This window comes from Alligator mississippiensis, chromosome 10 (genome assembly GCF_030867095.1).
Source record: "Alligator mississippiensis isolate rAllMis1 chromosome 10, rAllMis1, whole genome shotgun sequence".
Classification (NCBI taxonomy): domain Eukaryota; kingdom Metazoa; phylum Chordata; order Crocodylia; family Alligatoridae; genus Alligator; species Alligator mississippiensis.
This window is the reverse complement of record NC_081833.1, coordinates 64,200,985-64,228,445: the sequence shown is the minus strand read 5'-3', so window position 1 is coordinate 64,228,445 and position 27,461 is coordinate 64,200,985. Positions and strand designations below refer to the sequence as shown.

General features: G+C 40.0%; 1 protein-coding gene across 4 annotated transcripts in view; it reads right to left on the bottom strand.

Annotated features, from left to right (window-relative positions):
* The window catches only part of CDH11 (cadherin 11), a 117,825-nt gene that overhangs the window by 46,303 nt on the left and 44,061 nt on the right, over positions 1-27,461 (bottom strand). For all 4 annotated transcript variants that reach the window (XM_059713887.1, XM_006273673.4, XM_019492917.2 and 1 more), the window contains exon 2: positions 9,329-9,459. The gene's annotated coding sequence lies outside the window, so the exon portion shown is untranslated. The remainder of the gene's footprint in view (positions 1-9,328; positions 9,460-27,461) is intronic.

The following is a 27,461-nucleotide window of genomic DNA, read 5'->3' as shown; positions in this document are numbered from 1 at the left end:
TCTAACTCAAAAAACTCTATTGTATGTTACACCAGGTATCCTGAATACACTACTATTGTATTGTTTTGTTTATGTTGCAAGAATGCAGCAAATCAGCAGTAACCGCTGGGTTATTGGCTTTGCTGTGATATAGCACAACAGAGCCTTTGTTAGGCTCTCTTTGGAGCCATTTGTACATTGTGGTTCATTGAAAGAAAGGCTGTTTCCTGGGATAACATTTTTTCTCCAATGTTTAGGTAGGGAAAAAGGGAATAGTATCTATGGACATTTAAATAAAAAGAAAAAATATCTATATATTACACGCTGAACACTGAAATGAATAGAACAATGTACAATGCACAAAATAAATTAAAAATACAGAATTCCCCCCCCCCAAGATAACTGAGTTTTAGTAACTGTTAAGTGTTACTTGTAATTAGAGTAAGCAAAGAACTTTTCTGAATGACAGGATTTCTTTACCTTCATACCACCTCAACTCAACAAAGTATAAACAGTGAATTTATGCAAGTTGTCAATCTGGCTAGCATGCTTATTGGATTGATGAAACTTTTCAAACTGTGTGTTCGTTTTTCCTTTAGCCCTATGCCCAATGCTAACTCCCTAAGCACATTGATACAAGACTGGCAAAGCAGGCCATCTGTCTCCACAAGGGTCATTTATCTTCAATAGAGGAGAATGGGCTACACTACACACTTCTTTTTCTTCATATATGGGAAGTTTCCAGCAGAATCAGCCAATACTCATTGGAGTCAAGCTGAGACCACTAGTTATCTGCCCCACAGAGACAGTACACACCACAGCAAGCTTATTTTTTGCATTTAACATCCTAAGCATATTGCACAATGTCATATTTGACTTTTAAACATGTATTAGGCTAAGTACTACATTTCCTGAGCCATAGGCGACTGGTTGAGGGCACACAGGGGTGCACATGCCCCCCTGGATGGGGCCAGTGCCCCCCCAACAGCTGACACTGATGCTGTCAGTAGGGCTGGTGCCCCCCTGACAGGGCCGCTGCCGTTGGCAGGTTCTGCCAGTGCCCCTCCAAATTCAGGAGGCACCAGTCACTCATATCCTGAGCTCTCCCATAACCTTGTAGCCTTCAATAAAAGACTGTTTGTTCACCTTTAGAAGCAGTCAGCGTATCACTAAATCTCTATTGTGTGAAATGTCTTTTGAAAATGTGTGCAAAACATGTTACTCGTGTTCCTTTTGCACTATGTTTTTGTGCACTTAAGAGAGTAAGAAAACATGTTACATTGACTCCATTGCACTTTTAGGCACAACATTAGGAGAGGGGTAACTCCAGGGAGTAGCTTCAAGGAACACCATCTCAGACAGCACTGAGCTGTTTCAATTCTTCCTTACTTCTTGTTCTGGACTAAGAAATAGTTATTTGCTTCTGGCTCTATGCACCTACTTGACCGGCCAATAAATGGAGGGAAGACTTCATCCACTCCCTGCTTTCGTCTGTGGACTTCCATGGGGTTAATCCAATATACAGTACAATCCTCATTGGTATATACACACAGGGCTTGAATTATAGTGGAACTCGGGGGGGGGGGGGCTGAGTCCCCCCATAAGAGATGAAAGCCCCCCAGCTCACCCCACGCCTCAGGCAGCAGTGGTGGCTCCTTCCAGCTGCCAACACCGCAGACCCCCCTCAAGTGTCAGAATGTCATTCGAACCCTGTATATGCATATACAAAACCATGCCCACACATATGTATGTGTGTCTGTGTGTACATATATATATATATATATATATATATATATGTACACACCTGAATATATGTTTATTGTTTTGCTTTCATTTTTTATGAAATATTCACTTCTTATCAAGTTAAAAGCTATAGATTAGTTGTCTGTGGAAATGTTACAAAATATTACATCTATGAACAGAGTATGTATCTCAAGTATAGCTTTCTCTTGTAAAGGACTAGAAGTATAGGTTTTGCCTAAAACCTTGAAACAAACCTTCATTTATGAGATAGGGGAATCATTTTTATTCCACTACATGAATTCAGTGGGCTGCCACAGGCCAGTCATAATCTGTTATTGTTTCCCTGCAACCCTGTGCTATTAATTTTTCTTTTTAATGAACTGTCCAGTCTAGTTTAGCTATGGGAACTATGATGGAGCTGCAATATAAATGGTTTATGTCATGCCTTTGTCAAAAACCTTTCCCCTACAGCACTAGAATATAATTGAAAAGCCGTTTCAAAATAAAATAACTGAATGGTTGCAAATGCAGGTTGTCAGGAATAAAGTGGGAAAATCCTATTTCAGAAATGCACTGTATTAGATCTAACCAATCCCAATTTGTGTGACTTTATTAGCATTCTTTATACAAATTAATAAAACCACATAAATCACAAGGTTGGTAAGGTCTATTAGTATGTATTTCAGAAAGATTCCTGAATTTATAAAGGTTGTTCTTTAGCAACGAGTAAGGCGGCAATAATTGGTCCTGGTAAATGTCTCAAGTGAATTAAATATGCAATATGTAGGGATATTTTTTATAATATGCAGCACAACACCTTGCTTGAGGCAGTAAATTAGCTTCTGGGTACAATTCAAGGTATTGTTTATTATCTACAAAACCCTGAAAGGTCTACCACCTGCAATCTCTTTCTAAGCCCTATCTCAGCGGTTGCACTTTGATGGGACATATTTCTGCAGTGAATCTCCAGGGAATGAATTTTTGAGGCCTGATTAATTTCAATGGGAATTAAAGGCTAAATATTTTTGAGGACCTGATCCATATGCATTCTTAATTATGAGAATGGACTAATTTGTGTTTTAGAAATTATTTTTTCTAGTAGTGTCATTCTAGTAGTGAACATTTAAGATACAAGAGAAGCATTATAACTTTCATTCTTGATCACGCTTTCTACTTCATGGATGGCTTTGACCAGCGTTTACGTTATTCAGGGTAATTTTAATATATTATCATGTATGTTTTTATCTATATATAATGGCATAATTAATTTCCTGAATCTGTTCATTGTGGCTTGAAGGAGGTGAGTAAGGATTGACACCACACAGAAACATTAGTTTACCAATTTAAAGTTCTAGCTAGCTTTCCCCAATCTAAAGCATGCAGAGCATCATGGGAGTCCCACAAGTCAATATTGTGAGTGATGTTGTCTGGCCAACAATCCAGCAAAGTATTATGTGAGAGTAAAGCAGCCCAATTACATCTCCCAGGAGGCATTATGGTAGCTCAGTCAGTTGTCGAGATAATCTTTGTTCACTGACCTGACCGGGAACAAAATATTTCATCAACCTGACCCAACCCAAGAGCAAATATAACAATTTTGGCAAAACTGGCATGTTCGGCTGAAAACTGTAATATGAAAAAGATGTATTTTCAATTGAAAAAACATTGACAAAAAATCCTAATTAACCATATGAAGAAGCAACACATGCTTATGAAAGATGATAAAGTGGGAACAGATTCTTTCTTTTTATTGTGTTTTGTGTACCATAGCTATATGTAGCAAATTATGCTACTATATATATAGTAATGCTTTGAAGAGGAAACGTGTCCTGTATCTACTTTAACTATCTTTCCAAAGATGGGATTTTTTTTTTTGCTCACGCAACTTCTGAGGTATTCCCACAAGGCAGAGTTTGCATATGCTATTCCAGCTTGTCAAACTGACTATATTATGAATGAAAGGGACCTGGGGGTAATAACAGACCACAGTATGAATATAAGCTGGCAGTGCAATACTGTAGCCGGTAGGGCAAATAATACTCTGGCATGTGTCAACTGATGCATCTCCAGGAAAATCAAAGAAGTGATTCTTACACTTTACTCAGCACCGGTGAGACCATGGCTAGAGTACTGTGTCCACTTCTGGGCACCACACTTTAACAAGGACATGGACAAGCTTGAGAGAGTCCAAAAAAGAGCCACCCATATGATCAGAGTCTTACATAGCAAGTCATACAAGGAAAGGCTGAGGGATCTGGGACTCTTCAGCCTGAAGAAAATAAGGCTGAGAGGGGACCTGGTAGCAGCTTATCTCTACACTAGGGGAGTACATCAAGGGCTCGGTAAGCAACTGTCCACCAGGGTACCCAAGGGAAAAACCAGGAGTAATGGCCACAAATTCCTGGAAGATCAATTCAGGCTCAACATTAGGAAAAACTTCTTCACTGTCAAGGGGTCCAGAGTATGGAATAACTCCCTCCAGAGGTGGTGCCTACCCTGGAAAATTCCCTCCAGAGGTGATTACCTACCCTGGAAATCTTCAAGAGGAGACTGGACAGTCACCTTGCTGGGGTCACCTGATCCCCACTTATCTTTCCTGCTTGGTGCAGGAGGCTGGACCCAATGATCTTCCAAGGCCCTTTCTGACCTTACAATCTATAAATCTATTAACTGGGACTGTTAATAAACCAATCTGGCTCTCCAAACTTACTCCAGGAAAGCACTCATACATATGATGAATATTAAGTGAGTATTTTACTGAAGCCAAAGGGACTACTCAATAGCTAATTACCTATGATTCAGTGTTTAATTTAATCCAAACCTTAATATCCAACCAAAATTTATGTAGTCACCTACTTCTTCCTAAATATCAAGTGTTTAATCATGTAATTAAGATTTTTCTTCATATACTGAACAAAAAAAAATAAACTCTAAGATTAGGGACAGAAGTTATACATAAACTGAATTAAGTAATCAGAAACTGGTTTTAATCTGTAACAGAACAGAAGTTCAGTGCACATAAAGCAGTTTCAAAATGGCTGAAACTGGTTTAAAATGAACCTGGTTGAATGCAGTATCAGACTTAACTGTTTTGGGTCAAACCTGTTTATGAAACTTCTTTTCCACAACCCTTCCTGGTTCAAATTAAAACAGAGTCCCCCAGCATCCCAGCATTTTGTAGCCCTGGGCTGGGCTGCGCTGCCTGCTCCATCAGAGAAGGGTTGTGAGGGGGTGGGGCAGGGACTTCCCCCTCCCCAGGCAAAACCCAGCTGCAGCTTAGGGCCAGGGCCAGGAGTTAAATTTCCCTTCCCCCGAGTACAGAGCTGCCCTGCCCTGCCCTGCTCTGCTAAGAACTTACTGCTGGCTGTGACTGCAGACTACAAATCACAGAGGTACCTGGAAGCAGGAAGAGGAAGAGATGAGCAACCCTGCAGAATCCTTCTGCTGTGATTCTGAACTGCAAATCCCAGAGGCCTTGGGGGCAGCAAGAAGAGGAAGCAAACACACAGTCTATGCAGGTTATATGCCAGAGAGGTGTGGTCTAGCATCCCCTGGCTTCTGGCCTGAGCCAGGCAGGTATGTGGCTGCATTTCCTGAATCAAAAGTGAATGTCTGTCTACTTGTTTCTCAGTTTAATCTTGGCAGCTTAGACTAACATTCAAAGACTGAATTGATTCAGCCCTGGGCGTTTTGACTGTCTGTACTTAACCTAACAGTCTGTAACCCTTTACATCCAACTACAGGATGGCCATATAAGCACCGGTTTGCATTTCCTCATACATTACATAAGGGTCTGCTACAATACTTATTTTCTCCAAAGATCCTAGTATAGAACATGAAATTGAATTCCCATAATTTGTTAGTGTAAGGTCACCTTGTATATACTGTTCACAGTAACTAAACCAACTGCTTAAAATTCATAAGTACAGGTCTTAAAAAGCAAGTAAATACTGAAGTAGGAAAGGAAACATGATATATGTAACATGATATATGTTTGTGTGCAACATAATAAAGCAAGCTGTGGGAGGCCTACTGTATTTTCGAGATACAGTTAGATCATATTCAAATTTACTAAAACTGCTAAAAGAGACGAGCATTTTAAACATATGAAGCCTGAACATTTTCTTCTTATAGGACTGGTACAAAAGCAAATATATGAAACTGCCTTCTTTCAGTCTAAAAACATCTTTCTTTCAAAAAAGAAGAAAAGGAAGAAACTGTTGCTAACAACGTGTAAAAATAATTCAGAAACTGTATAACTGAGATACCCAAATCCAGTGAGATCAGTGGCCATCTTTATTTTAGGCCTCTAGAAGATGTATAAATAAAGGTGTGGTGGAATTTGATGCAGGATCCCCAAAATCACACTTCCTACCATGCCACAGGTGCATGGGAGAAGGTATGACTGTGGGATCCAGCATCAGATACCATCACATCTTATTGCTGGTGCAGGAGGAGCCAGGGATCATGATCCTGGGTTCCCCCTGCACCGACAAATATCAAGCTCCCATATTGTACATCCCTATGGCTGGGAGCTCCAGCCTGGCCACAGATTCAGTTAATGGTATGCTAGGAACCAGTCACAAAGTGATTACACATTTTTTGCATAATAACTTGTGGCTTATTCCTTGTTTTAACATGCCATTAACTGCTTTCACATGTGAATAGGTTTCAACATGAGTTGTGGTTAACTGACAGTCTAAGTTTAACGTGTGCTAGGGGCCTTAGATCCTGTTCCTATAGGCTCTGACTTCAGGAGAATATCCATGTCTGTAGCTAAGTCAGAGCTTTAGAGCTTCCTCATTTCTGTACATGCGCCACTTTGCAGCATAGGCAAGGAAGTGAGGGCCCAGGCAGTGTCCAAGTTTGTGTTATGTGAACAAGCTCACTAGAGGCATTCTGTCGGCACTCTGCTCCTTTGTTTCAGTAACAATAGCTGGACATAAATATTTTACCTTGGTTACTGTTTGATTATTTAGATACTGAAACACATTTGCATCCCAGAATAGACACAGCAGGAGTGAAATCATTTAAGAAAAAAAAATCCTTCAAAATGAAATGGAGAATTTCAAGAGCCATATGGATACTCAGGTTTACATGACAATCAACAAGGCAATGCTTGTTCATTCTTCTTTACAGGGAGGCAATTCAAATCCCAAACAAAGTGGATATCCTGAAATCACTCTGCAGGGAGTCTTCTTTTAGAAAGGGTTGCATCCTTGGTAACTTCCCTAACTCTGAAATGTAAAAGAGCCCAAGGCAGTTAACATGGGGTGTTTACAAAGTAAGATACCTTATTAACTCAAGTCAAATATGGACAAACATACATTTTAGCCACTTTAAAAGGGAGTGCCCGTCATTCCTCAGAAGCAAGAATCAGCTGTTATGCTGTAACTTCTATCGGCTTGATACCTGGGTCCTATGAATTAACTCAGAGATATCAAACCCGCCTGAGACCCCAGACTGGATTCAGACCATCGGACTCCTTGAAGGATGGATCCAGCCTGGAATGTGGGTTCAGCTGCCGTGGCCATCGCAGTGGCAGTGGGTCTGGAGATGGTGGTGGTGGGTGTGGGAGAAGGGGTATGAATGCATAGCAATGCTCAAGGAGTGGCAGCAACAAGCTAACTTGCCGCTGATGGCCATGGCCAGCAGGGCCAAAGGGCCTCCATGGCAGGCCATAGCTCCAGGCAGGCCAGATAGAGAAGTTCCATAATCCATATTATTGGCATTGCTGAGTTAGCTAAATCACTCTAACTTTGAACTGAATGAAACATGACTACACATGTATCATAACAGAATCGTGCAGATATAACAGTTGCATTGTAATAGCTTATATTAGTTTCCTTTGGTAACACAATTGTCACATCTGTCTATATCTTTAGATTTAGGCTTCAAATAATTTTAATTTCTTTTTACTTTTTTCAAGTGCAAGTGGTGGGTCTTTTATTTTGCCTCCAAGTCTGTTATTCAAAGAAAATCTACTTTGGAGTGCAGGTCTGAGCCAATAATAATCAGAGCAGAAGTAGGCCCAAGGAAACCAGAATAAGAAGGGGTGCCCCAATAGACAAGCTAAACCAGAACTGATTAATTCTACTGAGAGCCTTGATAACTGAACTTCAGGTATTCACATGCACATGGTAGGCCTAATCCTACTTCGACTGAAATTGATTTCCAAATCCTACTCATTACATATTCCAGGGTCTGCCCAGAACCATTCATTTAGAGCAAGTTTTTATTTTTCCTTTGTAGTGCAGATTTTTGTGCTATACACATGTGAACTGCAATTATTTGAAGCCATATCCTGCACCCTTTACTCAAGCTAAAAGCTCTTTATCTTCATTCTTAGAAAATCAAAAGAAGGAAAAAGCATAGATAGCAAAATTTAGCTCTTGAATTTTGGTAAGGAAGAAGCCTTGTGAGAGACACAAAAATACATGGACCAACTTCTTCCTAGTTTAAAGGAAGATGCACATAGATTTCCTCAAGAAATAAAATGAGGTGCTGTCAGTGAAGCTACTGAATCCATTCTGTTGCAGCACAACACTAATTGCTGCAGTCTACCTTAACAACTGAGCGAAACTCAGATACCCACATCCTATGTAGCTGTTCACAGGAATGTTGTAGTGTACTGCCTATTTGGCTGCCAGAAATAAGGTTATCATCATTCAAGGACATTTCCACAGAAATGAAGCATCTGTCAAGCAGGACTTCAGTGCCCCAAATGTAAGAAGCTGAGAATGAGTCAGCTAGACACAGAGATTATATATTCTAGCCTTGTATATTTTATTTAAAACAATTCAAAAGCTTCTTTACATCCAATGTTGTTAAAAGTGACATTATATACAGAGTGTAGGTTTGTGCTTTCATTTTAGAAAACTATAGACAATTCTGTATTCAAGAAGTCTCACTTCAGGGGAACTACTCATACCAGGAATAGGACATCAGAAAAACAAAGACTGTGAGAGGTTAAAGACTGACGGCTGAAGCACTAAGCAGCAGAAGCAAAACCATTTTTAAAGTTTGTAAGGTTTTCCCTTACAGCCCTGGCTCCATATTGTCAGCAGTGTCCTTCTCCTAAGCCTAACAGTCAACATCAAAATCTCATGTAACACAAGCATAAATGACTGTTTTAAGATTAATGACATGCAGAAGATAAAAAACAGAGAGCTAATGAATGCCTTGTCCATGTAGACTTGAAATCAAAATATTACAGAGCATCACATCTGACTGATATGATTATCAGCCCTTGTTTTAGAAAATTCTTTAGTGTCACTCCAGCACCCTCAGTGATACGTGTCTTTTTGCAAGTTTGCAAGAGATGTGCTGTGAACTTTTAAGCACAAAATGAAATGTGTGCAATATGAAGATTGCAACTTGTTAAGGACTGCTTCATGGGACCATCTCAACAAGATAGTCAACATCCTAGGACATACCTTGCCTGAGCAACATTTAATGCCAGTGGACACCTACTATGAAGAAAATCAATAGGTAAAAGAACAGGTTACTAGTTACTGAATTTTCGAAGCTTTTGTAGCAACAAAGTGCCACCTGCACATACATAAATTATCAAGTTTAAGTTCATAGAATCAGACTTCTTACTCACCTTCATCCATTGGTAACTTGCTGCCAATTTATATAACATATTCCACCCATTTGAATGGCCACTTAATGAATCTGTGATGATAGTGCAGATGTATGTTTTGTGCTGCCACTTATCCAATAGCTCAGCTCTTGCTGCAAAGAATGAAAAGCTCATTTGAAATCACAGGCAACATTGCAGCCACAATAAAACGAAAGATCCCTCCACCATCCCCAAAACACCCTAATTTTTAAGTCACCCATACAGCTCAATGATATTTGGAGACTGGCAGTTATTACACACTCTCACACACACACACACACACACACATGCTAGTGACAGAATTAACAAGAAATGTTATCCACACAGGCCTTTATTGGAAAAATGTTCCCATAATTAAAGTGCTGGAGGTCATATCAATATCCTCTCATATCTTTCTCTCTACCTCCTGGACAAATAGGATCTATTAGGAAAAAATGTGCTCTGGAAACATTATTCAGTGCAACAGACACTGTAGTAAAAAAAAAGAAAGTAACAGTACAGTTACAAATCAGGTATCGTTGGCCAATAGGAAGATGCTTCCAGCATTTCTAAGTGCTTTAAGGCATATTAAAAATCAGTTACTTCAGTATTGTGACTAAGAAAAGGTATTAAATGGAAACTGCCTGTATATTAGCGAACATATATTTCTATAGTAAGCTCTACTGGGGAATTGGAAAATAAGCTACAGCTGCCTTTGCTGACTGGCAGGTAAATGGAGTACACCTATAATTGGCAAGGCAATGCCATGGTCCTGGCAGTTTCCTTTGGAAGACAAGAAAATTAACTGTATTTACATTATTTGATTTGTTCAAACATCCTAGAGCTATATATGGCTTTCCTGATGCTTCTATATAGCCTAGATGGAAGTGTAGTCTACTAGCAAGAACAATTATTTTCTGATATTTTCATTTGCACTTTCCTTTCCATACAAATATAAACAGTAGGTGCAGGAGAAGGAAATTAAAACTCAAGTACTCTTATTCCTACTTAAAAACTAAGCAGCAGCAAAACAATAAAACAAAAATGGAATAACACAGCCATTTTACAGAGCTAAACAATTCTAAACATGCTATAACAACAGATTAACCCCTGGGAAAGGTGCTAAGGCTTCATAGTAGCTGAATAGTTGAGGGATTACACAATGTTCACTCTTCATTTCTTATATAAGCAGATGTGTCCAACCTAAAGGTGCCAGCCTACTCCTGAAGATATCTATAATATATTTTCCTAACATTTCTTCCAGGTTGCGGTGAGTTAGAATGTTTCTCCCGAGCTCTATAGGTATGACCTATTTGTTTGATGTCTTTCTCTAAACTCAGATACTGTACCCATTCACTTTCACAGCCAATGCACAATTGGTCTGGCTATGGCTTCATTAATATGATTAAAAGAATGGGAATTATTTCTCAGATTAAACACATGTTCTTAATCTCACAAGTGCACAGATGACAGAGCTAACCAAGATGATGCATAGAATGGTTATATACATCCACAATGGAGAGCCGTTTGACCTCTCTTAGAAATATCACAGAAATGGTAGATGCCTGGAAGATACCTTCAGTGGCTGAGTCCAGACATGCACGGCCATGTGGTATGTGATGCCACAGAGCTGTCTGTGATGCCACACACCACGCATTCAGGCATTTCCTATGCTGCTACCTTGCAGCGTGGGGAGGTGGGGGGGGTGGAGAGTTGATGGTGGAGATCCCGGGGTCAAAAAAAAGCCCGTGTAGAAAAAAAACAGGGTGGCACACATGGCTGCAGTGTGCGCCAACTAAAACCAAAGCCTGGCCTGCAGGAGCTACTCTCAGGTTGCCAGCCAGGCTCCCAGCTGCAGGAGTCTCACAGCTGCAGATTCCCCAGCCCCCAAGATCCCAGCTAAGGCCGCTGTGGCCAGCACAGTTGCCGGCCCTAGCCTCCCCTACTCGACCCAGGGTAACCTTATGTGTGCCAGAGCACACGTGGCTTAGGAATTCCCCAGGGACAAGTAAGAGCGGCACAAGATGTGCCGCTACTCCTAGTTCATGGCAAACCATATATCTGCACTTGTCTGGACATGACCAGTAAGGTCTGAACGCTCACTTTTGATCCAGATAAAACATAGACTCTACAGGTGCTTACAGGCAATATATTTAGATTGACCTAACTACAGTTAGTTCAAGCTAAATATCCAATTGTGCAGGCATTCAGAGAGTTTAAACAGACCAAAACATGGTACCTGATCAAAATTAGTTTACCTCGGGAGGTGTACGAGGTTAGACTGAGAAAGAGTTAAACCAGTCTAGGAAAGGGCTAACCCAATTTTGCTAATTCTTGTATGCATTTGCAGCTCAACCTCGGGACTGTGAAAGCCTAGCCTCTTCAACTAACCCCCTACCCTTACTGGGCTATATTTAATCCCGAGGCCATGACTGGGTAACTGTCTCCATGGACCCAATTCCACCCCGTACCAGCCGAGACCTGTTAGTCACTCCCCCACCCTGAGTTACATGGCTCCCAGCAGTGGAAAATGCCTGTAACACACTGCTCCTGGTCTATATTTAAGTGGCTTAAAGTAAGCTGCATGAACACAGACTGGGTGCAGTCCATGTGCATTTGGGATAGTTCTTCGTATGCTAAAGAACATCCACTTTAAAAAAATATATATTTAACTGCTTGATTACCTAAGGGAATATATTGGTATAAAAAATATAGTTGTTGGATCCCTACAGATTTTGATCGTATAAATTCTTTCACTTAGAGAAGTGCATAAATGCTTACTGATCCTCATTGTGTTTGGAAGCGAAACATTATTTTGTTCTAAAATTGTATTGCCCATCTATTGCTATTACCGTATATGGGCATGCATGCCTGTACTATGTGTGTGTGTAAACTATGTATATTAGCAGCTGCACTCATATATTTAGTTTATGTATATTTATAAAATAAATCCTTTTGTAGTTCCATTTTATATTCTTAAATACATGTCCTTATATAAATATTTTAAGTATAAAATTCTAAACTAGTTTTTCAGTCTTTCAGAAAATATTACATACCTCTTTCTGCACTAACTACATTAAAAATATTAAAGCCTAATGAAAGCAGTTTACCATTAGTAGGCATCAGATTAATGCTAAAATAAGGCTCAGTCCTGTATAAATATCCAGGAGGAGTTTCCTTACATCAAGCAGAATTCCACATGCATATAGGTGTCAAACTGCACAGATTCCCTTAGCAACAGTAGGCCCCTAATTAAGAACACGCATATGTAATTAGAGAGAACTGCCACATTACACAGAATGAAAACAGTATGATTGTTACTCCAAATTACCCAATGACCACTACTAAAAGCTAATCAAAGAGAGATGCATCTTATGTTCCTAGAGCTAATGCTATGCAGGTGACACAATAATTACTAAGTACTTCAGCATGAAATAATTACAGTGGGACAATTGCTGCCCTCAGTTATACTTGTTCAAGCTGGGTGAAATCAGTGGGAGTGCACAGGAATAATGAAGGAAACAGTCTAACCATGTAACCCCCAGTAAACTGGATTATTCAAAGAAAAATCTAAGTCTGTATTTCTAGTAAAATAATAAAATTGTATACATTTTCAGAAATATGCTATTTTTCCTTCCATGACAAATTATTTTCTTTACAGATGTTTAAACATTTCCTAAATATTTAAATAATAAATATGTGATATAGCTGTGGACCAGCTGTAGGTTTTGGTCTCTTTAAGATTTTCTTTCTTGTAATACATTTACTATATCTTGTACAGTTATAAATTTCTCATATGAAATATTTATAATTAACACATTACCTCAGATCCTGAGTTTTAACCTAGACCTACACAGCTCAGGAAAGGCTTGCTAGGATGATCTTTATGCCTAGGTACAGACATGATATGTACTGCATGCAGAAAGCACTCTATAGCTGTAACAGAATAGACATGCATGGCTCAGAGAGCATTTTAAAAATGGTGGATCCCACTCTAAGTTAACCCTCGATGGAAGTGCTATCAGACTAAAGCGCTTTAGGTTACAATGGTTTTTTGAACGTGTGTGCTATATCCCATTAGGTGTTAAACTAGATTGCACTTGCTAGCATCCCAGGGGCCCCTCGCAGGGCAGCATACACGCCTCATGCAGAGCTTGTCTACTCTGCCTGAGCACTGAGCTAGCCCTGCCCCCTCAGCGGTCACTGACCTGAGCCAGTGACAGCCTCTGATCCCAGCCCCATGTTCACCCTCCAGCCAGCTGTGAGCTGCGGCCTGGTAGGGGCAGGGAGTGGAGAAGGTGGATTTCTGTCTGAGCAGCCACCCCAGTCCCTTGATGTGCTGCAGCCAGGCCAGGGGGCTCCTTTCCTCCAGCTGCAGCCAGGAGCTGCAGTGCAGTGGCACCTTTCACCATGCAAGGAACTGTGGAAGGGCAGGCGGTGTAAAAGGAGCCCCTTGCCAGAAGGGCTACCCCAGCTTCCCATCTTGGGTCTTGATGAGTGCTGGGCTGGGCCAGACCCCTGCCCCCCATATCAGGAGGGGTTTTTTCCACCCCTCCCCCTGCCAGAGTTCCTGGTGTAGCGAAAAGCAGCACAGCCACACACTACCACTCCAGCTGGCTTTCTGCTGGGAGTGGGATTGGGGGGGCATGTGTATATGTGTGTGTGTGTCTGTGTGTGCGCGCGTGTGTGTGGGTCTCCACCCTGGGCCCAGTGGGGCCATGGTACAGTGGAGCAAGGAGTGGAGGTGCCATTGCTGGCATTCAGTGAGGCATTGCACATGCATGCAAGTGTATGTGTGTGCATGCATGCATGTGTGCGTGGGTCTCCAGCCTGGCCCTGAGTGGGCCTATGGCATGGTGGAAACTGGAGCTGCTACCACTGCTACTTCCACTGCTGCTAGCATTTGGCAGAGCATAGGGCTTCGGTGTGTGTGTGGATGCATGTGTGTGTGTGTGTGTGTGTGTGTGTGTGTGTGTGTGTGTGTGTGTGAGGTCATGGCACATCAGGACAGGGAGCACAGCAACTGCTGCTGCTGCTGCTGTTGTTGCTTGGTGAGGTACAGGATTTAGCGGGGAGTGCCTGTGTCTGTGTCCAAGTTGACCTGAGTGATCCTGTTCTCAACCTCTCTTATCTCCTTCCCCAGTCCATGGCAGATCCAGGTGGGACAGATGCCTCCATCCCCCATCATGGCTCCGAGATGACTGTGGGCCTGCCCCTGCTGACATTTGGCAGACAGGCTCCTCTGCCTGGATCCAGGCCCCTGGGTGTCTCCAGCCTGGCCCAGAGGTCCCTTCCAGCCCTGCTTCTCTGTCATTCTCTGATTCCTGCCACTGATGGAGCAGTAAGTGGGGAAAACTGCTCCCATGCACCAGACACCCAATCAGGGACAGCTTGCCCATTCGAGTTCACGTAGGAGTCTCCATCATCCTGGACAGTCTGTGGAGTATGCTGGGGGGTGTGCAGGAGCTCCAACAGATAGAACACTTATGTCATGGGCTTTTTGAACATCTGTACTTAGCCTATGTCATCCCAATCTTTGTCTGTCTAAGGGCTGGGCCAGTTCAGTGGGATAAGGTAAAGAATTTTAAATGCTGCTCTAGATTATGTTAGTCACCTAACGCAGGTGATTTGGCAGTCGCAAATCAGCATAGTTTAAGAAAGCCAAGCCTTCTTTGCCAGAAGCTGGTAAGGAAGGAAAGCAATGGGGTCCCTCTTCAATGAAAAGAACCATCTTTCATCAGGTATACTGGCTTAGGTCTAGAATGCACAAGGGTGTTAGAAAGATCAGCCACACTATATCCTTAGGCCTAGGCAAATTTATTTCACACAAACTATCCAAGTGCATGCCCAGATGATAAAAGTTTGCCAGTCTTGTAACTGACTGAACATGTCAGATATGCATGGAGGTCCAATATTATGCATGGAGGTCCAACATTATAAGGGACTGAACACTTCCTAGAAGGTGTATGGAGTCCTTAACTTCCCTTGCTTTTAACCTTCAATGAGAATGCTTTATAGCAGGAGTTCCCAAAGATTTTATGCTGCAACCCAGCAAACCACGGCCCAGAAGTGGCTGTGGCTCAGCAGTCACAGCTGACCACAGCTGACCACAGCTGGAATTTCCAGACAGAAGACTGGTAAGGATACCCTCACCCCCTGGGCGGTGGGGTGGGCCAAACCCAGTGCTGCCGTGGGCCCTGCAAAAGAAGCCACAGCCTCTCCGCCCAGGTCTAGAGGGCCACGGTTTGCTGGTCCACAGCCACTTCCGGTCTGGTAGCTGACCGTGCTGCAGACCAGCAGCCAACCTGCCACGGCCTGAGGATTGAGAGGCCATGCTTTATAGGGTCAGAATATATGTTTCAAAGAAATCACAAAAGAAACTTCTACCAATGGTAGGTAGCACAGCTGTTTGGATTTACTGCAAAGCAGTGATAGAATTGCCCCAATATGACCTTGTGGTGTAGATGTTCATGCTTTTGATGACCACCTGATACCTTTACATGCTCTTTCAAAGGGAGGACTTTACCAAGTATGCTATCTCATCCTTTACATACTAGTAAATAATCTTAGCAAATGGGACAATGTTATAGCCGGTATCTGTTTTTAAAACAACTGTCAAAAAATTATTAAAGGACAAAATAAGGGCAATTATTGCAAAATATTCTCAGAATATACACCAATATAATTTTAAATACATGCAGAAACATTGGAATTATGCAGGTATTGCAAATGCTGGTCTATTTGAACAGTTTTGAAATTAATTTACATCAGTCTTTCTCCCCCTGTGAATTTACTTTCTGTTCACATCAATGAAATCAATATAAAAAAAATACTTGCAAAAATATTGAGAGAGAGAAAATTTCAAAGTTTCATGAACAACTATTCATGGAAGACAATCTGAAATTTGCATAAGTATTTGGATCAGAAACACTTCTCACTCACCTCATCCCACCACAGAAAGTAAATCATGGACACTGACAGACTTGGGGAAAAAAAGGCACTCAACTGGAAGTAGCAACATGTTAAATTCGATCCACCTCTACAGAGTGTAGATGGACTGGGCGCTTCAGTGGACTTTTCCAAAGCTGATTCAATCAGCTATTAGATAAAAGCACCAAAAAGCTTGACTAAAGGACCCGATCTTTACAGATGTTGGAAAAGCTGGGTACAATTAATGTGCTGCCTCTTCTGGACATTTGTTGGCTCAGCAAGGGAGCATGCTCAGTTTCAAGTAAAGTGCTATTTGTTTTGGTTTTTTTCTACTTGCAAGCAGCCCATGTGACTTATTTGACCAGTAACAACTTCAACAACCAAGACAACTTGCAACTTCAGATATCTGTAATCAATCCGTGGTTGAAAAAAAATGAAAAATATATTCACCGAACACATTCAAATAATGAGTAAAATTGACGAAAAGCTCAATCTGCTCATGGATATTTTGCATGCATATTAGGTTCAATGGAAGAAAACTAATGTAGCTGCTATGGATCATGACGTAGTATGCAATCTCTCAGTGACTAATATGCTAAACACTTGATTCATGAATATACACCATGTTGACAAGGTTTTTATGCAGTGTACTGTGAAGAATACATTGCACTCTTAAAATAAAGGTTTTTGCAATTAAAGTCCTTGTTTTTTGTATAGGTAACTCACTGTTTGAAATGATACAAATGAAGCAAATGAGGGTAAGACTGGAAATGGGATATTTTTTTCCATTTTGATTCATTGCTAACTTGATCCCAAAAATATTTATGGATGCCTCTGCAAGACAAGATAGAGAACTTTGTAATGTAAAATTCACTTGCTTTTTGAAAAACCCATCCTCAATGAGTTGGAAGGATATAGATTTCCATTCTCAGCGCATGATGTAACACATTTATGTGCTATCGATTTTTAAAATCTAGTCTGGACTTAATGTAGGTTGGGTAGGAATCATCATGTTGATTGCCAGTCTCCAGCTCTAACCATTATAGGCAATGAAGCTTCCTCATGTACATTTAAAGATGTAAGACAATGGAGTCACCAATGCACCTTATAATTTAACTGTCAGACAAAGGCTCCATTACCCTTACGCAGCATTTATGTAGTCAACATGGCCTACAAATCAATATTTCTTACTTATATTGATCATTCCTTGCAGCAAATATCAAATAATTTTGCATTTTCACCTCAGGGAAGCAGAAAGAAATTCCATAAGCAATGATTTTTCATGACAAACATGCCTGAAAACTGTTCTTCCAGTCCCATCTTGTACATTAGTACAGAAAGTATAAAATATAATTCAGCTTAATAATTCTGATACATATTTAAAGGATACTACCCTACATTGTCTGAGCTCGGATTTTATGGGGTTTTCCTTATCCCATCACACAAGCTGTATGCTACATTGCAACCATTTATTCAAGTAGTACTGTGGTTTACAGTCTCTAAAAAAAAAAAAAAAAAATCTAAAGCACCAAAAAGCCTTCTGTATTTACAGAAGACCATTTTAAAAGACTAATTATAATTACAAGAAAACATTAATAAACAGCCAATGCACAGTTCTTGTGTTCCAAATGGATTTGACATAGTGGCCCTTTAACTTCAACTCTTAACAAGATTATTTCTTTATTTCTTTATTGCAAAGTAAGCCATGTCTTAAGAGTTGGTTTATATGAAGTGACAACTTTAGCAATTTTGCAAGTGTTGTTAGCTACATGCAAAAACCCCATTGTCACTATGGTAATTACTTTACAATGCCTAATGTTAAATGGACAGTCCTGTGGCCCAAGAAGCAGCTGAATCCTGCATTGTCCGTGCATGAAAAAAAGATTTGCGAGTCTGAAAAGCAGAGGAACGGAATCTCACAGCTTCTTAGACTTTGCACTGAAAGGGCCATTGTAACATCATCATAAATCCTGGGTTCCCTAGGCACTTGACAACTAAAGCAGTGGACAATAGAATTCTTGTGTCGAACAAAACACTCCTTGTCTGCCAAAGGGCTTATCTGCTTCATTTACAAATGTCTTTCATTGTACCAAAATAATTCCCTATTAGAAAAACTATTAGGAGCAGAACTAAATAAATATTCGCAGCTCTGTGGTACGTTCAAAGAAATGAATAAAATAATATAATCAAGAAACATGAAAAATATAAGACTTGTACAAACTCTTTTGCTTCTCTCTGTGCTCTGCAATTCCTCTCACTGCATCTTCGGAGCTATTTATTCACTACATCTATATTTCATGAAATGGATAACATCTAAGGTACACTGCATTTACCAAAATAAAGGAAGCAGGTTGTTTAACTTGAAGGATTTCACGTAAGAGAAGAAACTGTTGTAGGTGCTGCAGAAAGAGCTAAACGCTTTGTTGTTTTTTACAACCTTCACAGCAGAGTGAGAAAAAAATATTTATGGGGATAAAAAGAGATGAAGAAAAGAAAGAGAAAATTTAGAATAAATATTAAAAACAAATGTTCCTGCTAGTAAAAGATATCAAGGTATGAGCCAGTTTTCAAAGTGAAATGACAGTAGCCAATATCTTACTATATTTAACACTACTTTGCTCAAAATATTGGGATATTTACAGTACAGTGATGTGAGCACTAAAACAGAAATACTTCCAAAGTATTTATTTGTACCTCTATTGTCTTTAATTTCCACAAACTTTTTTTTAAGCTTAACAAGATAAAATTATTCAAGGAGAGAGAATTTCTAGTCCGTAACAGACTCATGAGGAATAACCTTTACAGATATTGGTGAAATAACAGCAATTGGAAAACACTTTCAAAGACATCACAATAATCCATACAGCTAAAATATAAAATAAAGAGGGGTTGAGATTTTGTAATTATTTATTGTGACTTGTTTTTTCTTGTTTAACTCTGGAGTACAATTTTACACTAGCAATGCAGATAGACTGGATGATATAATTGTTTCCTTTCTGGTCTAACTGCTAAGAATCTACAAAAGGATATAAGAAATGGTCATGGAGAAACTGAATATAGAATCTTTAAGAAAGTGCCAGAAATTAAGTATCCAGGATGCTCACCTTGGTCAGGGACACCATAGTTAAAAATATCTCAGAGAGTTTAAGAGAATAAACTATAAATACACAAATTACAAAGATTTAGGCTTGTAGCCTCTTATGAAAAGGACACAAAACTGGATGGGGATTCAGATCTATCCCCACCTCTGACATAGACATGCTGTATGACCTCAACATAAATACGAAAAATATTTGAGATATTGAGAATCATGATCAATGGATATTTGATCTTATACCTGTATGCAAATGCAATATGGCAGAGGTGGTCAGCCTGCAGCACACATGCCACAACTGGCACAGGCAACCTCTGTATATGGCAGGGACAGGCAGCACAGCTGCAGAGAGGGCAGAGAGCAGAAGATAGAGCAGGAGATCAGGAAGGAAGCACAGGCTGGGAAGCAAAAAGCAGACCAGCAGATCTGGCAAAGGAAAGAGATTGAAGTAGCGCAAGGAGAGGATGTGGGGCTAATTTGTGGCAAACCTCCCAAAACGCTTGGCCACTACTGCAGTAAGGGAAATGAAGAAGGTAGTACATAAGCTTTAAGACTAGATTATATCCAACCACTCTAGCTCAGAAGTATTTCCAAAACAGAGAACAGAAGTATGATATTTAACTACCTTGCACCTCTGAGAAAGAAATAGCATGAGCACACTGAAGCAGACTGGGCAGGGTCCTGAACCAAGCTCCTTCAAGTTCTAGTTAAGTGTCCCCACTATTAAGTTTTGGAGTAATTTCCTCCTACCTCTCTTTGGCTCTATCCAACATTTAATTATTTATGCAAGTGAAACAGCTTCAATAACCTGTTGATTAGGGAAGTGTGTTAGATATAGAAGATCCAGGTTCAACTCTAACTTCTTTATATCAAGCACTTGAAACTCTGTCTCCTACATCCCAGGGCATGTCCTGACCTCCTCATTGTTGGCTGTTCTGCAGAGTCTCACTACATTTCTCTGGTTGAAACTATACTACTTTGTAGAAATAATAAAGGCTTAAGATCCAACTCTGCCTGATTTAGACCCAGGGACTTACACCTGAGTCTCCCCATCCAAGGTGAGTGCCCTAAACACATCAGGGGTACATCCTTTTGAAATCACGAAAAATGTTATGGGGCTATTTCCCATACAGCCTTACCAGGTAAGCCTTAGTCTCTACTGTGTGTCTCATTACATTACAAAACCACAGCACCTTTGCCAGTCCATGCTCAGGAATGGCTTATGATGGGAATAAAAAGGGTCTTGCTAATCAAAACTGAAATGCTTTCGTATAAGCATCCATCGCATTTAACCACATTGGGCCTATTATTATCAAGTGACACTAGTCTGTCACGTTATGGGCATCAGGTTATTTCTACAGGGTAAATATACTTGTTTCAGTGGCAATGCCTTCAAGTACAGTGGGCTGCTCTGGGTGGGCTGCCTCTTAAACCAGAAACAGTGTAACTGCATCTGAGCTGCTCCAGGTGCGCTGCCTGCCACTATCACTCAGCAGTCACAGCTAACCAACTAGAAGCCCTCTGTGGAAGCAGCTAAACAGCTTCCAGTTTAAGAGGTGGCCCACCCAGAGCACTGCAGAGAGCTTGACATGAAGCTGCCAGGGATAGTAAATTCACCATAACGACAGCCTTTCTAGTTTAATCCTGCACCATGCTAAGTACCCTCTGTGGATGCAAGGAAAGCTGAGGTTGGTTGGCCTCTCCTAAGAGATGCTTCCCACAAAGGAAAATATTTTAAAGGATAATAGTACGCCAGCAATCCAAAACAATTCATAAGAAAAGACAATACTGAAGGAAAATGTCCAGATGCTTAGCTCTTCCCTTGGTTTCACCATTTCTGCTAGGTAATGTACACTTGTGAAACAAAGAATACATGTGAAAAAAGAACACATGCAGAAACATAAATCCTACAGAGAACATAAATGAAAACCAAACACTGAACTAAAGAAATAAAAAAAAAATAACAAGCTGTGTAAAGAAATATATACAAATGAATCTGTAAATGCAAATTACACAGGGCGAACAGAGCACAGTTCTGTATTGGGAGTTCAGAGCCATCATCAGAACTATTGTCTTGGTCCAGGCTGCTCATGCCCATGTGCATAATGGATAGCAATGGTGGTAGGTCTATTCAACATCTGCTGCAGCAGCTGAGGGTGCTCACCCTTCCCATCACAAGAGAGTTTTCCTTCCTTTCATATTTGTATCTGCAGGCAGAAGATGGGCCTTAGGAAACAAAATCCATATTAATCAGACTTATGCTTGTCTAGCCCACTATTGTTCAAGCACCAAGAATGCAAGTGGATTCAGGGGCCCACGGATCACGTCCTGCATTACCTTAAATACCATTAACCAAGTCCTCTGTTTCTATAAATCCAACTTCCTTGAGCTAAATTTTAGGAGAGAATAGGGAAATCAAGTAAATCTGCCTGTATAGATTATGTCACACATATATTTATGTGAGAACTAGCCCCAAATCTGGGAGTATATCCACAGACAAACATTGAGCGTGAAGGCAAAAACATGGACAACCCAGGAACAAACCTGGAAATCAATGGAAGTAGCAGATGGAAATTTCCTGCATTTGGAAATATTTTGAGTTTGTACACTAAAAGGTAGCTTTCCTATATCAAACTGTCCATTAGACTAATGTATAATAAGTCTTCTAATCACAGGGGGTAAAACTATGCTGTATATTTTCCCATCAGGTTAATACACTGATATTAAACATAGACAACAAAGTTGATAAAAGACAGAACAAAACCCACCTTTTTACTCTAAATTGGGAAAGATCCTTCTTTCCTACTACATTTTACTCAATCAGTGCATTTCCCACAGTAGCAATTACAGAGAACCAGGGTTAGCCTGACCCTCTTAAAATCACTGGGTGGTTTGCTATTGCCCTCAATGTGCCCTGTTATGTCGCCCTGTCTCCATTAAAGCTCTGACCCCTCATAAGAAAAAATGAAATATTTTCATACATTTTAGCATCATATTTTTAGTTCAGGGATTTTCTTCCCCCTCCCTCCTTTTTGTTTTCAGACTTTTCCCCTTTCCCACCCGTCTTTTCTTTCTATCCTATGTCGAAGGGCCTGATCCTATTTCAGTTATGACCAATAACATCTTTCCCACTGACTTCCCTGAATTTGGTCCCTACTGTATCTTTCTTTCCTGTCATCCTCAGTTCCTTTCCTCTAGCTTTCTTCTGTTCTTTTTTTCAACTTCTCCTAGTGACCTGAAAAGAAAACCTAAAAATTGAGAACTGAAGTATGCACTAAATCCCCCTATTAGACAAGCTGTAGGGGACACTCAGCACAAAAATAAACTTCAACTAACCTTTCAAAAAATCTTTATATAATGTCCCATAAAACCATCCTGCTGCTTCCAGGTCCACTACAGACTCCCCAAGAAAGAATAATTCCAGGACATGAGACAGATCAGTAGGCTGCTTTAGCTCAGAAATGGGCCAAGGGCTCAAGAAACAGATGGAGCTCTTTTGTCTGAGGTCTTCCCCCCCCCCCCCCACTTCCCTCTAATATTAATAAATAAAGATAAGAGAAATTATTTGAAATCACTGCAGAGATCTGATATTTCTGAATCCACATATGTTTGATTCAAATGACTGAACTGGAGAGCTGTATGATTCATTTTGAAAGCCTGCACAAAACCCGAAAAAGACTCTTCAAAGGCTTTAAAGATTTTTCAAAAGTTTGATTTCAACTTCTTTCTGTCCTGAATGTCCCTTAGCATTACCATGGCATATTCATGTATATATTAATCATAATATCATTTTTGAGGTCACCTTTAAAGTGCTCTCTTTCTTTATTTCTCTCTCTCTGCCACCTCACCATCTTTTTCTTTTTCTTACAGGGTAGAGAAAGAAAGATAAACAACCCCATAACAGAACCAGGTATGAAAAATGTACCTTGCATTTCATGGGTGGTATTTGTTGAAGTAAAAACTAATAAAAAAATTAGGAACATCTCGATCCTAGCAACAGTCTCTTTAAAAATCCCTAGTAGAATTGAACAATGTTACTTGACTGATGCTATTCCTAACAATGTAGCATTTTTAAAGATGTCATTTCCAGGAATAAAATTAAAGATATTGCAAAACATCAATGAATAAATATAGTATTTTGAAATATTTGCAAGCAATAAGAGTATTCCATTACAGTGTGCAATTTTCTCCAAAACTAACACAGCTCCCTGGATATTCAGCTATGTTTATAGTTCAGATGATATGATATTTTATCTCCTCTCAGTTCAGGCTATTTTACTCTAGAAATTACAATGTATTTCTAATAGGCAGTTATTTCCTCTGTATTTAGTAATATGCCTGCCTATCTAGTTTTGAGAGTGAAGGCATAAATACTGTGCTTCAATTCCACAATATAATGAAATGCTCATAATTCTGAAGTTCACAGCTAAAATTAACCATAATGTTCTACAATATTAATTTAACATTTCTCTTCTGTTCATTATGTTTCCAAATACCACGGAGACTTTAATTTTCTATGTTATAATTATTATAAGCTATGACCAAAAGCATATTATGAGATTTCTATAAAAACTGTTATTGAAATATTCATATCCAAACAACAACATAACAAATGTATGCTGTATTCAAGAGCCAGTTGTGTATTGCACACTTGAGCAAAACTCCCCCTCCAGCTAATGGGAGTTTTCCTGAGTATACAATCTCCACTCAACCTACAGAAATATATTGACTTTAAATAATGCTAAAAAGCCTCTATAGTAGCAGCCACTAACATCAAGACAATTACAAATGCAGACTTAACAGCAAGACCATTAAAGATGCAAACTTATTTCAAAATTTCAAAATCTAGCTATGCTAAAATGTTAGGGAAATAGGACAGGAGAACCTGTAGTTGAGGCACTATCTGTATTAATATATGAGGTACTATCTATATAAGAAACTAGTCTCTAGATCTCCCAGTCATGTCTTTCAAAAATGCTTTGGGATGTTCTTTCTATCCTTGAGCTACACCAGACAATTCTGATGTTAACCTTTACAATCAGAACCCGCATTCATATGACTTAAATACAGAACACAGGAGTAGTCTATGGCTAATAATAGATAACAATAAGCTCAAACAACTCAAAATGGTCCCCTTTGGTAGCTGTATAGCAAAATAGATCTCCAATGAAAGAAGGAAGACAACTATATGCAAGAAAGCTGAATTAAAAGTAATTGTATGTATTCATATGTTGGAAATCGTCTCCCTTGTGACCAAATTGGTATAGAGATAGGAGAAGTTTCCTGGCCTGACTCTCACCACCTGTATGATCTTGGGTAAGTTCCTGTGTTTCCTTCTCTAAAAAGAACAGATGAAAAGGATTACCTATGGTACCTCATATGGATACTGTGAAGCTAAATTATTTCACATTTGTAAAGCATCTTACTATGCTAGAACTTTATAGTTCCAAAATATTCATTGACAATTCCTATGTCTATTTCAGTCATAGTTTATTCCTATAGGTACCTTCAATTTTCCTCTAATGTAATATATGAAATGCTATTATAGCAAAAATGGATGAGGGAAGTTGGTAGCAGAATGGTTAAGGTGTCTCAGTACAATTCCAGAGATGTAAGTTGGGCCCTACTCTGGACTCATGCCAAAGGCTGCAGTTGACTCTGATGTACATGGATACCTGGCCATTTGGCCTGGGAAGTCAGAGACGTTGAGAGGTGACATCATTCCCCTGTATAGAGAGGTAGTTAGCCATGTTAACAGAGGGCAATGGAAATGGTTATGGAGCTGGGGCACATGACTTAGGAGCAGAGGCTGAGGGGACTGGGCTTATTTAGTCTGGAGAAGAGAAGACTGAGGCAGGATTTAATAGCAGATTTCAACTCCCTAAAGGGTTGTTCCAAAGAGGATGGAGCTGGACTGTTCTTAGTGGTGGCAGATGACAAAACAAGGACCAATGGTCTCAAGTAGCAGCAAGGAAAGTTTAGGTTAGATATCAGGAAAAACTCTCATTAGGAGGGAAGTAAACAGGCTACCCAGAAGAGCTGTGGATCATGCTACCCAGAACATGGTTGTGGAATAGGTTACCCAGAGAGGTTGTGAAATCTCCATCCTTGGAGGCTTTTAAGACCTCGTTAGCAAAAGCCTTGGCTGGGTAATGTAGTCCTGCTTTCAGCAGGGGGTTGGATTTGATGACCTGCTGAGGTCCTTTCAACCCTAATTTTCTATGTATTTTCTACAATACTGTGTTAGTTTGAAGTCAGGCAGAAAGCAGGGTAGATATGCACCTTATAGATGAAATAAGATATATATAGAGCGTAAGCTTTTATGAACTCGAGCTCGCTTCAGCAGATGCTGTGAAAAGTCAGGCACAGAGAACACCTCTGGCAACAATAATTGGCATGACTGAACTATACCAGCCTGTGTGCCACCAGGCCTAGGTGGCCCTCTGAAAGCTATATTTACAGACTTAATATTCAATTTTACAAGCAGCAGCTGTTGTTCTAGTAATAAAACGGCTATTCATGTATCTTCACTGGTACTTTGCAAATTAATCAGAGGTGTGGATAATCTGACTTTTCTAAATAAACTAATTATTTTGAGTTATGAAGACACTAAACCCAGGGAGAATTTCTAAAAACTAATTACCTAATAGGTTTTACCTGAGAGTGGGTGGACACATTTACTGCAACAAGTTGCTGAACCTCTACTTAGTGTTCATGGCAATTATAATGATCATGTAGTCATTTTATAACAGACAGTCTTTTTTAACTTGTCATTTACCATGCTAAACAGAAGCAGAATTGCTTTTAAAAAAGTCCAAAAAATCCCTACTGTTAAAATTATGAATGGGTATATGGTAAAGTTTGAGAATAAGGGCATTATTTTTTCCTGATTAATGAATAATCTAGACCAGGGGGGAAAAAAATCAGAGTGTTACTATACTGGTGTCTACAACTACCAATGCATGTATGGAGAGAAGGGGGGGGGGGGGGGGGGAAGGAATAGAGATAGAATGAGGATGTAATGGTGACTCAGTTTTCAGAGAATGTTGATTAATGAGAGTTAATCATGGTTCTGCATCAGATTTTTGATATGCAATGATCTTTTATTTTTAATTAGCATTTTAATAATGAGTCAGCACATAGAAAAAAGCCACTCCTAATGCCCACTAGGAAGCTGAGCAATCGCAAATCAAATAAACTAAATACAATTTTCATTTAAAAGTGGTGACAACAATCTTCCAGGGTAGCTTGTGATGCATCACTAGATTGAAAATAGTTAGTCCATGGCATCCTGCAATAATCTATAACCTCAGAAGGTTACTCAAGATGTAACATGTTACCACTGTATACTCTATATACAGAATTTTCACATCACAGCAACTTGTGAATCTCAAGGTTGACTTCTGCACTATGCTGCACAAGCATCCTGGGATGCAGAAAGGAAAGGGGAAGTGAACATGCAAGAGAGCCCTTCATAACTTAGTGAAAGCACATCCTTTGGATGTTTTGTGTCAGCAACTGTACAATGTCCACAATGGTGTATATTCTGATATTGGTAGACAATAACAAGCAAATCACTCAAGTTCTCATGGTTTTGTCACACAGGCTAGGCACAGACATTCAAAAATCCTGACCCTGAATTGATTCAATCTTTGCAGGTGAATCTAATCTGGATAGGCTAAATCGGTTTGTAATTGCACAGACATCCCAGAAATGCAGGCACATGCCTGCAGTGACTCAGGCTAGAAGCTGGGGGGCACAGTCTTCCCTTGCCTTCCACAGGGCTGAGCTGAGGGGAAGGCATGGCCAGGCCCTGGCAGGATGCTATGATTAGGGAGCTCCCCCCCCCCAAAAAAAACAAAACAACCCAGCAGGCAGTTGATAAGACAGTGTTTATCACCCCTAATCCAGTGTTTATCAGCCTATTAAAAAAACAAAGAAAACAAAAGCTTCTCTCCATTAGTTCAAGCTCTTCTTAAACAACTTTTTCCAAGGAACGAATGAAGGGACGTTATCAACTACTTGTTGATTAGCTCCAAAAGCCCTAAGCCGACACAGTCCTGTCTGCCTTTGTCCTATTTTCCACAGCATGGACCATAGCCAGAATGTGGT